General features: G+C 47.6%; 1 protein-coding gene across 3 annotated transcripts in view; it reads right to left on the minus strand.

The window, feature by feature from the left end:
- The window catches only part of LOC119431857 (ATP-binding cassette sub-family C member 2-like), a 1,116,245-nt gene that overhangs the window by 672,778 nt on the left and 429,586 nt on the right, over positions 1 to 13,881 (minus strand). The window lies entirely within an intron of this gene.

Raw genomic sequence — 13,881 nt, forward strand, 5'->3', positions numbered from 1 at the left:
ATCCTGCACTGAGCGATTTAATTTGTTAGGCGGTGAAACGCGGTCACCCGAGAAAGATAAACAAGTACACGTGTCAATACCCTCCCCTCAAACAGCACCGTCCTGGTGCTACAAACACGAAAGCGAGAATAAAACCACGCATAATACAGAAAAAAAAGCAATAAACGAAGTCCCTAAGTTCGTCAGCGGTCACACAAAGGCTTAAGACGCACCACGTAGATGACTTCAGGCCGTGTGGGCTACCGCTATGATTGGGAAATGCCGTCTGGAACGACCTCGTAGGCCAGTGCGCCAATACGTCGCAGGATCTTGTCGCGTCCGAAATAGCGTCGTAACGGTTTCTCGCTAAGTCCTCGTCGGCGCATCGGAGTCCAGACCCAAACACGGTCACCGGGTTGGTACTCGACGTAGTGTCGTCGAAGACCGTAGCGTCGGCTGTTGGTCCTCTAATGGTTCTTGATGCGCAGGAGAGCGAGCTGTCAGGCTTCTTCGGCTTGCCTGAGATACGCGGCAATGTCGAGGTTGTCTTCGTTGGTGACGTGCGGCAGCATGGCATCGAGAATCGTCGTAGCGTTCCTGCCGTAAATCAGCTTGAACGGCGTGATCTGTGTTGTTTATTGCACTGCCGTGTTGTCAGCAAAGGTTACGTACGGCGCGGCGGCATCCTACGTCTCGACGTCGCCGTACATTGTAAGCATGACGGTGAGGGTCTTGTTTAGCCGCTCCGTAAGGCCATTCGTCTGCGGGTGGCGGGCAGTTGTCGTCCTGTGGATTGTCTGGCTGCATTGCAAAGTTGCTTGCGGGAGCTCTGTAGTGAAGGCGGTGTCTGTGTCGGTGATGAGGACTTCTTGGGCACCATTAGGCCAGCATGATTAGACACTTAGCTGAGTTCTGTACTTGGTTCCCAGCTGATTTTCCAGGTAGATCAGTTGAAACAAACTGGCTATTATTTAAAAACAAATTATATTGACGCGAGATAGGCTGGCACCTGCGGCCGCCGGCCGCTGCAATGAGAACGACGAAGTGTGTTCTGGAACGCGCACCCCCCGAGTGTCAGCCTAGACTAAAAAGAACACCGTAAAAAGAAGAAGAGAAGAGCAGTGTCAAATCGTGGTTCTTGTCCGCCTCAGCCGTCCGTGAAGATTCAACGCGGGTTTTTGGTCAAGTAGCTGGCGGTTTTTCTATCGATCTTTGCTTTTTTAGCTAATCGTTTTTGACGCTTCTTTACAATAGCTTTTAACACATTAGAGTAATTTCGCGCTCATCTGCAATGTCTCTCTCATCGCCAGGCCAGGAGGCATACTCCTGGTCGGCTTCCATTCCTCCCCCTGATTTCCCTGTGGAGCTCTTCTTACGCAGTGGGACCACCAGCGTACCTGTGACTAGTCTCGAGTGATGGCGGAATGATTCGCATGAAGAATCCCAAGGCGATTCAATCCGAACTGCGGATGGCCTCAACCAATTTTCAACAGATCACCGAGGTTCGACAGTTTGGCCGAGGGGGCATCCTTTGCTTTTCGCCAGACCAGGCTTGTGTTCAAGATTTACTGAAGTGCAATTTTTTCGTGACACATCCGGTGAGCAGCTACATTCCTCCTCACCTCGCGTGTACCAAAGGCCTAGTCCGTGGTGGCGACATAAGTCTGTGTCCCGCAGAAATTTTGGAAATGTTTTCATCGGCAGGCGTGATTTCTGTGTATCGTTGCAGCCGTGTTGTTGATAACAAGCGCATACCCACAAAAACTGTCATTGCTACGTTTTGCTGGCGTGAATCGTCCATCAGAAATCAAGGCATGGCCACTCATATATCGAGTTGAACCTCTATCACCCCGTGTCCTTCAGTGTTTAAAATGCTGACGGTTTGGCCACTCCATAAAAGCTTGCAGATCAAACACACAGTGCCACGTTTGTGCAGAAGAGCATAACTCAAATGAATGTTCTGCACGTGATGAATCCTGTTGCCTTTGCAGCGGTACTCATCCTGCAGATGAGCCTAACTGCCCTGCAAGGACAAGAGACCTACAAGTCCTTGAAATAATTGATAGACGCCGATGCTCTCGTCGCGAGGCCATTGCAGAAATTCAGAGCAGGACTCAAGGATATGCTGGTATAATGGCCCTTCAAACATTAGGTAAGGATAACTCGATGTCTCAGGCTGTTGCAGCTTCTGTCGAAGAGGCGTTGGAAAAAGCAATGGAACGCATTATGGTGAACCTCACCAATTCCCTTGTTCAGGCAATGTCCACACAATTCGCTGAGTGGTTTCAAATTGCTTATAAAACCAACACAGAGGATCAGGAGCATGTTCTACCAAAAAGTCAATCTAGCCAAGTGTCGACCGCGATACCAACGATAAACAACGATGTTGCAAAGCCATCAACTTCTGAGGAAGTTGACCACACCTGCCTTTCAGACACAGATGCGATCGAAAATCAAGATGTAGAAATGGACCCCCGATCACTTAAACGCTGTCATGAGCCACAAAATGAAGAAAGAAAGAAGAAAAAGCAGAAGAAGAGAACAAGAAGACACGTGGAGTCGGTGGCTGGAAACGCAGACTCTCGCGTTCTCGTTCTCGAAACTCGGGATCTTCGCTTCGACGACGCCTCTTCCTGGCTGCACCTTCGGCACGGTATTCCGGATCGGCTCGCCGCCGACGCGCAGATTCTCGCTTGGCCACACGACGCGCTTCAAGACGCGGCCTGCCGAAGCGTTGACATGTCTAATTGAAGAAAGGCACATGTGCCTTCTCTTGCGATACTGATTCCTAGCAACATGTATAAAATCATCGTGTTATTCCGCATTAAACTCAGTTGGAAGTAAGCGCCTGTCCATGTTTCTTGTTGCCCTGTCTTCTTTTGCGCTGTCACTCTTATTAAACTATGGAATACAAACTGGCCCAAACTGCTACCCCTCTAGGTCTTTTTTTATAGAGTTAACATAACTTCTTACGTAGAGCAGATAGGACAATGGTAAACGGTGATCTGGACCGCTTAAAGAGGCGAGCATTACTTGCAAAAGAAATTAAAATGGATCATTTATTCTTTTACCAAATTCCACTCACTAAATTCTCAAAATAATTACATTAGGGCGCAAGCTAATGTCCACAAATTCTAGCCAGTGAATCCTCAGGCCACATCCACTTGCAAGTGGTATAGACGTTATATAAACAGCGATAGGTGGACGTTCACCTATTGAAACGTTGGCCAGCCTTTCCGAGTAAATTTACCCCTGTTTATGTAACTTCTATACCACAGTGGGCTACTCCATCTGTCGGCCCCCTTCTTGATTTTGGATATCGACTCTTAAGGAAATTTAAAACTGTTTTGGTATAGGCGCCGTCAGTGTTGCGACAAAATGCAATGACTTCCTTTTTCAACAAAGCGCTTTTTTTACACATTCTAGTACAGCGCCAACTGGGACAAAGAGAGAGAGAGTGAACCTTATTGAGAACCAGCAGTTTAGTCGGTTGGGACTAGGCCTCCCACGATGGGACGTCGAGGTCTTGCCTCTTCGCCGCTTCGTTGGCCTGCTGGGTAGCCCAGAGTTAGTCGTCGAGATGGGAGCTGCGCAGGGCGGCGTCCCATCTCGGCACGAGGGTCACGGGATTAAGGTCTGGGTATTGATGTTTGCACTCCCATAGCAGGTGGGGGAGTGTTGCTGATTGAGTTTTACAGATCTTGCACGCGTGGCATTGGTAGATGTCGGGGTATATGATGTGAATGCGTGTGAGGGAGGGGTATGTATTGGTTTGTAACAGGCGAAGGGTGGTTGCCTGAGCTCTGTTTAACTTGCTGTGAGAGGTGGGAAACGTTCTTCTTTCGAGGTAAAATGACTTCACAAGGCCGTTGTATCTTGTAAGGCGGTCGCGTCCGGCGGGTGCACCTGCACCGTCTCCATCACGGTTGACTAGTCCTCGTGCTACGGAATCTGTAACCTCGTTGAGGTTGGTGAGGTGCGGGTGGACATCGCCGGCGTGTGCTGGGATCCAGACGAAGGTGATTTGATTTTCAAACGAATGCGGGGATTGATGTAAGATACGGAGTGATTGTTGAGAAATAAGGCCCTTGATGTAGCTGTTGATTGCTGTGCAAGAGTCGCTCACTATGGTGTGACAGGCTGGGTCAAGAGCGGCCAGGGCGATGGCAACTTCCTCAGCCGTCTCGACATTTTGGGTAATGATGCTGGCAGCATGTTGGAGCAAGCCGCCTGTTGTGGTAACCGCCGCAAAGCGACGTCCATCTTGGTATTCAGCTACGTCGACGAAGGTGACGCCCGCGGTGTTGGCATAAGATTTGATGAGGGAGGTAGCTTGGTGCCTTCCTACGTTTTTTGTTGTGGTCTGAGTGCATGTTTTTGAGAATAGGTTCGGCGTGTATCCATTGCTGAATGTCGCGTGGTATTGGGTGTTTGTCTCCATGTTGGCCGTGGTAGGTGATATCAAGCTTGGCTAGAATGCTGCAGCCCGTTTCCGTGAGGGTAAGTTAGAATCGACGTTGTGCTTCGATTAACTCGTCTAGGGTGTTCTGGATACCTAATAGTAGCAGAAGTCCTAAGGGTTGCTTATAGGCTCCTCTGATGATGATGTCTAGTTTAGTCTTTTCAGCATTGTGCCAGTTAAGAAAGGGCGCAACGTAATTAATGTGACAGATGATAAAAGATTGGACAAGGCGGATGAGGCTTTCCTGCTTCATACCCCCTCTTCGGTTGGTCACTCGTTTCAGCAGTCTGGATGTATTAGCGGTCTGTCGAAGGACCGTGGAGATAGCCGTAGAGTTAGCGCCATTGGCTTCTATGGTCATACTAAGAACGCGAATGCTAGGGACCACGGGTATGAGTCTGCCATCCTTCAAGTGGAGCTGGATGTCTTCGTATTGTTCGTATTGGCGTTTATTCATGGAGCCCCATAAGGAGGGGGAGGGGTAGGGCGTCCACGGATTGTAGGGTGGTGTAGGAGAAGCTCTGACTTTTTAGGGGAACATCGGAGTACCGCGCTTGAAGATAATTTTTTACGACGTGAATGGCGTCTTGTAGCGCAGTTTCGATTTGGCCGTCACTGCCTTTTGCAGCCCAGATTATAATGTCGTCTGCGTATATGGTGTGTTCAATGCCATGGAGTTTTTGTAGTTCTTGTGCTAATCCGAGTATAACCAAAATAAACAGTAATGGGGAAATGACAGAGCCTTGCGGTATGCCCGCACGGCCGCAAGAGAGTTCCTTCGTTCAAATGTCTCCGACCGAGAGGAAGGACTTCCGATTGGGTAGAAAGCCCCTTACATAGTTGTAAGTGCGTTCTCCAAGCCTGAGCAAGGAGATGCGTTCGAGGAGGGTGGAGTGCTTGATGTTATCGAAGGCGCGCTCGAGGTCGAGGCCCAAGATCGCCTTTGTGTGACGGGATTTGCCATCTAGTATTTGCTGCTGAAGTTGCAGCCACCAACTGGGAGATAAATGCATTTTGTCGTACACCGTGGTAACGCATGTCTCGAAACTGGTTGCTTTACCCTCAGAATTCGTTGCAAGTGAATAACTAATATGAGATCACTGGCTGTAGTTTATATGCAACATGTTCGCGAAAATTCCTCTCGCGAAATCCTTATATGTCTCATGGTTCAGTCGACCTTCAAAGCCATTGAGCGAAAACGCGGCGACTGCAAGAAATCTACCAAAATGGCCGACGGCGCAAGTCACCATGCCGGGTTGGTGTAGTTATTTACTACACGAACCCCGCATCCTGTCTTACCTATATGCAAAGGCTTACGCAACAGTTTTGTTGGTGTGAGGGTCGCCGTTGTCATCGTCATCGTAAGCGAATTTAAAGAATGAGTAAGCAAATTAAGAGGATGAGCAAAGGGAATGACTAAGCGAATTAAAGGGGTCAGTCTTCAATGCTCTGGCACTTGGGCTTTCGCCTTCAAGTTGTCTTAGGGATAACATAAGATATCCTGTGAATGTTTTATTAGAAATTCAGTTATTGAAATTTTTATGTTATGTATAAATTCAGGGTTCGTACAGGTTTCCAAGGCAAAAATTCAAGGATATTCCAGGACTTTCCAGGACCTGTCACAGGTTTTTCAAGGACTCAAAGCGACATCCAAATAGGATTTCTTTACTCTAACATTTCCAAAAATGACTAGTTTTATTGCAATTACAATAAATAAAGGTATATCACAATTAAAATAAAATGTATAGCCTTGATAACTTCTCAAGATCACAACACAAAATGAATGCTTAGAACAGCGGCTGAGATTTTTCCAGTATGGGCTGGGTAAAGTTCACCAAAGATATTCAAAACATTCAGCATAGGGTTATTGTGCTAAAATAAAAAGAAATAAATGTATATCCCAATGATGTTAGTATTGTGTAGCCTTGATCGCTTTGCAAGTTCACAACAATGCCGAAGAAAAACAAGTTTACAAAACACAATGAATGCTACCAACAGTACTCTGACTTCTCCAGTATTAACTGGGCAAGTTTACCGAACATTTTCATACCATCCAGTGTAGTCTTCCAACACATCCATTATATTATAAAAATAGATGTACAGTATATTGGAATTTTGTAAAACATGTCTTGTCTTGATCGTTTCTCAAGTCCGCAATATTAAATTTAACACAACAAACACTCACAACAGCACTCAGGCTTCTGCAGTATTAGCTGGGTTGGTTCATCAAACATTTCCAAAACATTCAGCATAAGGTTATTGCACTTATTTTATCATAAATAATATTATAACAAACCTCCACCCGAAGGCACAAAGGCACTGAGCATCAGTGGTAAAGTTGCTCCACTAAAGCTCTCTTTAGCTTCATCTCACGGGCAAGAGGGAAAGTGGGAAAAGGCAGACCGACGGGCGAGGAGTGAAACGAACGATAGGGTGAGGAAAGCAGCATGAACACTGCCAGTCGAACCAGCACCCAAGCGCGGCACGCATCTCTCACTCCGTTCAAGGTTTGACGCGGTGAAGCCTTTTATTTTTTTCCCGTAGTTCTGCAAAACGGAACCGTGTGTGCTAGTGCCGGCGTATTGTTTCTGAAATAGGGAGTATCTCGGATCAATGCCGATCCACCACGGAAAGGAGGTCGCAATGTCGATATCAGAGTGCATTGCTCATGAAATTCAAGGATTTTCAAGGAAGCAAAAAAATTCCAGGACTCTCAAGGGCCTTGAAAATGCACTTTTCAATTTCAAGGGTTTTCAAGGATTTCAAGGACCTGTACGCACCCTGTGTATTTCTTTTTAGTGCAAGTATTGTGCAAGCCTTTTCGAGAAATAAGGCTCATTAACTAATATTGCGCTATCTGTCATAAGCGATGTTTAAGCTTTTTTATTTTCAGAGCAAGCACACAAGCTTTTTGGGGCAAATGTACGAATTGGGACTTTACTTCTTTCTCCATTGCACAGAGTACAAATAGACTTCCTGCCGTTGTAACGCGTCCACAACAACGCCAAAGAGACCGAGACAAGAGGCCGTTCCTGCGAACGCCTGCTTTACTTCTTTCCTTCTTCCTCATAGTTCTCCCCTTTTTTTCACCCCTAGCGCTGTCCTGCGCCCGTCCTTTTTACACTTTATGTTCAAAAAAACTTAACCGTTTATTGTGTCAACGCTTCGTCCAGAAGCCGAGGTTTCTCAAAACGGAAAACAAACATACAGAGTCTGTTTTATACCATGTTCCAGAGGTGGAGAAAAGAAAGCGAAAGAAAAAAGGGACATTTGATCTGTTCGTATTTCATCCCTCGATGCGCTCCGCGTTCGATCGTTCACCTTTCGTCAAGGTCAATCCACATCGGTCGCGAAGCTTCGGGCGAAAAGCGGTTCAGAAGGAATTGTCACCGACATCAGCAGGGGTGGTTATGGGAGCAGCGATTGAAGCGCGACTATGTTTGGAGGGAACGAACATTGGGAAAGAAAAAAGCGTTTTTTAATTAAAGCGGGACACACTTAGATTCATTCAACAAAACATAAAATTACTAATCAATTTTATATACGCATGGCAAGAAAAGAACAACTCTGTTTTACTTGATAATTATCAATAAATACCCTTTCTTCAGCCCCCACCGTAACAGCGCCCACTGATGGCGGCGGGCGTTGACGCCGCTAGCACTTGCAATGCAATGCAGCTTTTGAGGGGTGCACAAAGGCGCGCTCGTAAAGTTCACCTGCTACAATACGCTCCTCTCACGGGTTATGTTGTTTTGCTTGTCGACGTTTGTCTAAATTTAGTGATGCCGGTACTTTGTTTGTTTCTTAACCTGTTCCGTCAAAAGCAGTGAGTTGCGACCGCCAGATAATTGTTTAATTTAGTTGTTTTTGTGCGACAGCGCTGCCCGACGGGCTTGGAGTCCGACGAAAAGGCAAACACTCTACGCCCAGAGCGTTCGCCGGACTCCAAAGTAAATATGTTCTGCGCAGGGATGCTATTCCGACACCCGTACGGCTGCAATTTTCCTGCATAGCTTTACGCGCTGATAGCTCGGGACACCCTTCAAGTCGAATGGCGGGGCATATGAATATACAGCTGTAATGGCAGTCTTCCGAAACGAATTTCGCGCCTTTCAGAACAAAATGACGTCACTTCAGTTTTTAAAGGATGTGATGTCACATTATTTTTTTCCGCCGGAAGTGTTTGCTCCTCAGACAGATGGCGCTAAGCCCCATGAACCGTCATGTTTTGAACGCATGGGCTTTTATGGAAGCTTTGCTACCGGGTATATTGCCTTCGCTGTGCTCGTTCGCTCGGTTACGCGGACTAGGCACGCCGACGCTGAACGCAGGAACGGGCGTCTAATGCTACGGCAACGCTAGCGTTTTTGCCGCTAGCGTGGCGTACCCTAGGAGCTTCGCTCTAAAAACTAGCTTCGAAGCCCAGATAAAAAGGTGGCGGGAGTTTAATGCCGAGGAAACACGCCTAGGTAACACTTATGTTTTTTTTTTCAGTACTTAACAAAAGCTTGTGCAGGAAAACAAGACCAGAGAAGTGCTCTTAGCTGCCAAGTAACAGACAGGAAGAAGTTTCGAGATTGCGAGACTTCGATTATTTATTGCATTCCCATATCGTGCGGATAGTATTACGTCAGGCAGGCGGGCAATAATGATAGGTTGCGAGAACATAAAAATAAGGTCGACAAAGTTGCATCAGGTGGGTTTCTCTCCCTTCATTGTAAGGAACATCATTGCTCCCCTCTCTATGAGTCAACAACCATTATACTGATAGAAAATAAGTGCGAACCTACTAGACTTATAATACAAGCTGAACAGACTGCCATGGGGGAATCCTGTATCAGTAAACCGTCATTGGGTCTCTCTGATAAAGAACTGAAAAATTTGCGCATGCCTATAACTGTATAGAAAAAAAATCCGCTTTGAATGTGTTTAACTGTTAACGTGGCTGTGACTCATGATGGCTGAGTGTATAAGTACGAACTGGTCTCCGATAATAAGCATTGTTGGAAGTTAGTGTCTTGTGTGTTCTTGTGTGTCTTCTTTTGTCCTGTCTTTTAATCGCGCTACCCTAAGCCACCCAAGGGGAGTTAAACGCACTGATCAACCATACGGTTGAACAAATGTGGCTAAAAGCTTCGTCTCCGCCGCGACGTGCAGACATCAAGTAGGGGCCACGCAGGGCTGTCGACACCGACGGCAATGCAATGCCTTCCTACCTGACTTCGGGAAAAGCACTTTCGCTCTAGGGCCTAAGTTTGCAGTCAGTGCTTGCCTTCGTTCGTCGCCTCTTCCGCCGTCCTTTGCCTACGTTCGCACTGTAAAACATCCTTAATATTGCCATGTGGTAGTGACGGTCAATTACACAGTAGCAAAATTGTTAATCACAAAGCTATTTATTGGGCGAACAAAAACAGGCCACACTCAAAGCACAACGATAGCGGCGAACACAGTCTGCGGTCGTCGTAAGTCTCATTAGCGGGTCAATCGCGTCGGCTTTTAAACGTGAGTCATCGAAGGTTTCAGAGTAATCGCTGGTGCCTGTGTGTCTTCCAAAAAGTACTACGCAATTCGCGTCGCGCATACATGCAATCAGATTACACAAGGTTAGGTGACAACAGACAGCGAATGGAACCATCGATAACATGCGAGAAACTTCCGATACATGCAGGCGCATCCTGCACTGAGCGATAACATTTGTTAGGCGGTGAAACGCGGTCACCCGAGAAAGATAAACTACACGTGTCAATACCCTCCCCTCAAAAAGCACCGTCCTGGTGCTACAAACACGAAAGCGAGAATAAAACCATGCATAGTACAGAAAAAAAAAGCAATAAACGAAGTCCCTAAGTTCGTCAGCGGTCACACAAAGGCTTAAGACGCACCACGTAGATGACTTCAGGCCGTGTGCGCTGCCGCTATGATTGGGAAATGCCGTCTAGAACGACCTCGTAGGCCAGTGCGCCAATACGTCGCAGGATCTTGTCGCGTGCGAAATAGCGTCGTAACGGTTTCTCGCTAAGTCCTCGTCGGCGCATCGGAGTCCAGACCCAAACACGGTCGCCTGGTTGGTACTCGACGTAGTGTCGTCGAAGACCGTAGCGTCGGCTGTTGGTCCTCTAATGGTTCTTGATGCGCAGGAGAGCGAGCTGTCAGGCTTCTTCGGCTTGCCTGAGATACGCGGCAATGTCGAGGTTGTCTTCGTTGGTGACGTGCGGCAGCATGGCGTCGAGAATCGTCGTAGCGTTCCTGCCGTAAATCAGCTTGAACGGCGTGATCTCTGTTGTTTATTGCACTGCCGTGTTGTCAGCAAAGGTTACGTACGGCGCGGCGGCATCCTACGTCTCGACGTCGCCGTACATTGTAAGCATGTCGGTGAGGGTCTTGTTCAGCCGCTTCGTAAGGCCATTCGTCTGCGGGTGGCGGGCAGTTGTCGTCCTGTGGCTTCTCTCGCTGCATTGCAAAGTTGCTTGCGGGAGCTCTGTAGTGAAGGCGGTTTCTGTGTCGGTGATGAGGACTTCTGGTGCACCATTATGCCAGCATGATTAGACACTTAGCTGAGTTCTGTACTTGGTTCCCAGCTGATTTTCCAGGTAGATCAGTTGAAACAAACTGGCTATTATTTAAAAACAAATTATATTGACGCGAGATATGCTGGCACCTGCGGCCACCGGCCGCTGCAATGAGAACGACGAAGTGTGTTCTGGAACGCGCACCCCCCGAGTGTCAGCCTAGACTAAAAAGAACACCGTAAAAAGAAGAAGAGAAGAGCAGTGTCAAATCGTGGTTCTTGTCCGCCTCAGCCGTCCGTGAAGATTCAACGCGGGTTTTTGGTCAAGTAGCTGGCGGTTTTTCTATCGATCTTTGCTTTTTTAGCTAATTGTTTTTGACGCTTCTTTACAATAGCTTTGAACACATTAGAGTAATTTCGCGCTCATCTGCAATGTCTCTCTCATCGCCAGGCCAGGAGGCATACTCCTGGTCGGCTTCCATTCCTCCCCCTGATTTCCCTGTGGAGCTCTTCTTACGCAGTGGGACCACCAGCGTACCTGTGACTAGTCTCGAGTGATGGCGGAATGATTCGCATGAAGAATCCCAAGGCGATTCAATCCGAACTGCGGATGGCCTCAACCAATTTTCAACAGATCACCGAGGTTCGACAGTTTGGCCGAGGGGGCATCCTTTGCTGTTCGCCAGACCAGGCTTGTGTTCAAGATTTACTGAAGTGCAATTTTTTCGTGACACATCCGGTGAGCAGCTACATTCCTCCTCACCTCGCGTGTACCAGAGGCCTAGTCCGTGGTGGCGACATAAGTCTGTGTCCCGCAGAAATTTTGGAAATGTTTTCATCGGCAGGCGTGATTTCTGTGTATCGTTGCAGCCGTGTTGTTGATAACAAGCGCATACCCACAAAAACTGTCATTGCTACGTTTTGCTGGCGTGAATCGTCCATCAGAAATCAAGGCATGGCCACTCATATATCGAGTTGAACCTCTATCACCCCGTGTCCTTCAGTGTTTAAAATGCTGACGGTTTGGCCACTCCATAAAAGCTTGCAGATCAAACACACAGTGCCACGTTCGTGCAGAAGAGCATAACTCAAATGAATGTTCTGCACGTGATGAATCCTGTTGCCTTTGCAGCGGTACTCATCCTGCAGATGAGCCTAACTGTCCTGCAAGGACAAGAGACCTACAAGTCCTTGAAATAATTGATAGACGCCGATGCTCTCGTCGCGAGGCCATTGCAGAAATTCAGAGCAGGACTCAAGGATATGCTGCTATAATGGCCCTTCAAACATTAGGTAAGGATAACTCGATGTCTCAGGCTGTTGCAGCTTCTGTCGAAGAGGCGTTGGAAAAAGCAATGGAACGCATTATGGTGAACCTCACCAATTCCCTTGTTCAGGCAATGTCCACACAATTCGCTCAGTGGTTTCAAATTGCTTTAAAACCAACACAGAGGATCAGGAGCATGTTCTACCAAAAAGTCAATCTAGCCAAGTGTCGACCGCGATACCAACGATAAACAACGATGTTGCAAAGCCATCAACTTCTGAGAAAGTTGACCACACCTGCCTTTCAGACACAGATGCGATCGAAAATGAAGATGTAGAAGTGGACCCCCGATCACTTAAACGCTGTCATGAGCCACAAAATGAAGAAAGAAAGAAGAAAAAGCAGAAGAATAGAACAAGAAGACACGTGGAGTCGGTGGCAGAAATAAAGAAAGAAGAAGTTAGAAAATAAGAGCGTCTCAATAAAAGGAATAAAACATGAAAGCAAAAGAAGAAGCACAAAAGTGCACGCGCAGCTACGTGGCCAACGGGAGAAGAGACACGTAGCCGAGGAGAGCAGCCCAGCTACGCTCTGGGACGACGAGGGGCAGAAGCAGCTGGAGGGCAAACAGGGCGGGTGAATCGCGGAGACGGCGGCAACCCAATGGAAGCTGTGCTTCAGCTGCCGCGGCCACGACCCGCGAGCTGAGCGAACGACCCATCGGAAGCCGCAGCTACAGGCTGACGGCACCGCTTCCCGGATTCCCTGCGGCTACGATCCGCAGGCTAGCGGAGTTGACCGGGTGATCCAGGCGCCTCGGTCACCCCACCATCCTGAACCCCGAACCAGGCCAACGGTGGAGCGAACGTCGGACACAGCGACGTCGAGTCTACGACGCATCGGCGGGCCCAACGACGTGTCGTCGGAAGCCGCGACGACGAGGAGACGTGGCCACGCTGATGGACGCAATGTAAACATTTTGGACTCATCATATCAAGATAGCTCAGGACTTTGGGGAATTTCTAGAATTTACGCGTGCTCTAATTTGTTTGTTTTGTGCTGTTGTCTTTGCCGTTTCTTTTTTTTACGATTATAAATGTTTGTCCTAAACGAGCGACTTGTCCCTGTCTATCTTTAGTGCACCGAAAGCCGTGACAAACGCACAAGATCACCGGTAAACAAAAAATCTAGCTCTCTCACCAACTCAAAGGCTAAAAAGTACGTGAGAGAGACTCCTGCTAAGAAAGACTTAAAAGAGAGCGTTTTAGACCAAGCAGTCTCTGCTGTCAAGTCCAGCAATCTGGGACATCGACTACTGCGGCGAAGCCGACCCTGGGGCGATGCGGTTGGCGTAACTCTATGGGAAGCATTTTTTAAAAATCGATTACTGAGCAATGGCTCGTTTTTCGCGATTTGCACTTTAGGCACTAAATCCCGACAACATTCTCGCGGTATATGTCGAGTGTAGTCTAATTGCACTGGCTGGATTTTTTTCCTGGGGCACTTTTGTAGACCCATTGAAAATGCATGGGGTGATTTTTAAAATGTAGTTTGCAGCACAGTAAAAACTCATCCGCTAATTGCACTCTAGTGGCACATACTTTAGGTCTCTCTATATATGTAGGTACAGTTTGGTTTTAATCCGCTGGCTGAATTTTTTTCCTG

This window comes from Dermacentor silvarum, chromosome 10, assembly GCF_013339745.2.
Source record: "Dermacentor silvarum isolate Dsil-2018 chromosome 10, BIME_Dsil_1.4, whole genome shotgun sequence".
Classification (NCBI taxonomy): domain Eukaryota; kingdom Metazoa; phylum Arthropoda; class Arachnida; order Ixodida; family Ixodidae; genus Dermacentor; species Dermacentor silvarum.